A 633-nucleotide genomic window follows, 5' to 3' on the forward strand; every position below is an offset into this window, starting at 1 on the left:
TATTTCTGTATATATATATATGAATTTGAGTAAACGGAATTTCCGTAAGCTTCGAATACGAGTGTTCCAATTACTCGACCGGTCCGTCGTTGTTGAATTACTGGCACGTTGAGTAATTAAGTGTTTTGCACGGACACGTGTACCCCTAATTGTGTAATTCGTAGCAAGAATTCGCATGACATAATGGTGTGTGACGAGGGTTGGCACTTAGAATTTACCAGGCGCACTTCGTTCGTCTGACTGGTTACTTGAACAGTGTCCGTCTGTCTGGCCAATTTTTACACACAAAGTTTGGGTCGCAACAAGGCCAACGGTGCAAGACACCACTTAATGAGAATATATATATATATATATAAAGTTTATATTGCTTACATGTTGCTTGTATTTTTATTAGCTAATAATTCAAATGTTTACATCAACTTATGACGAGGTCTGTGTTAGATATATAAAGTTATTTGATTATAGTTTTATGTTTGTGTATATATATATTGTTGTGTTTATGTACATGCAGTGTTTATATTGTTATATGTATAAATTATGTTTACATTATATATATATATTTTGTATTTATATGCAGTTTACACCGTCGTGCGATATGTATATTTTTGTGTGTATCTATATTATAATATATAT

At 32.4% G+C, this 633-nt stretch overlaps 1 protein-coding gene across 2 annotated transcripts in view; it reads left to right on the forward strand.

The window, feature by feature from the left end:
- Positions 1-633, forward strand: part of LOC106869663 (uncharacterized) — a 77,476-nt gene that overhangs the window by 1,164 nt on the left and 75,679 nt on the right. The window lies entirely within an intron of this gene.

Source organism: Octopus bimaculoides, chromosome 16, assembly GCF_001194135.2.
Source record: "Octopus bimaculoides isolate UCB-OBI-ISO-001 chromosome 16, ASM119413v2, whole genome shotgun sequence".
NCBI lineage: Eukaryota > Metazoa > Mollusca > Cephalopoda > Octopoda > Octopodidae > Octopus > Octopus bimaculoides.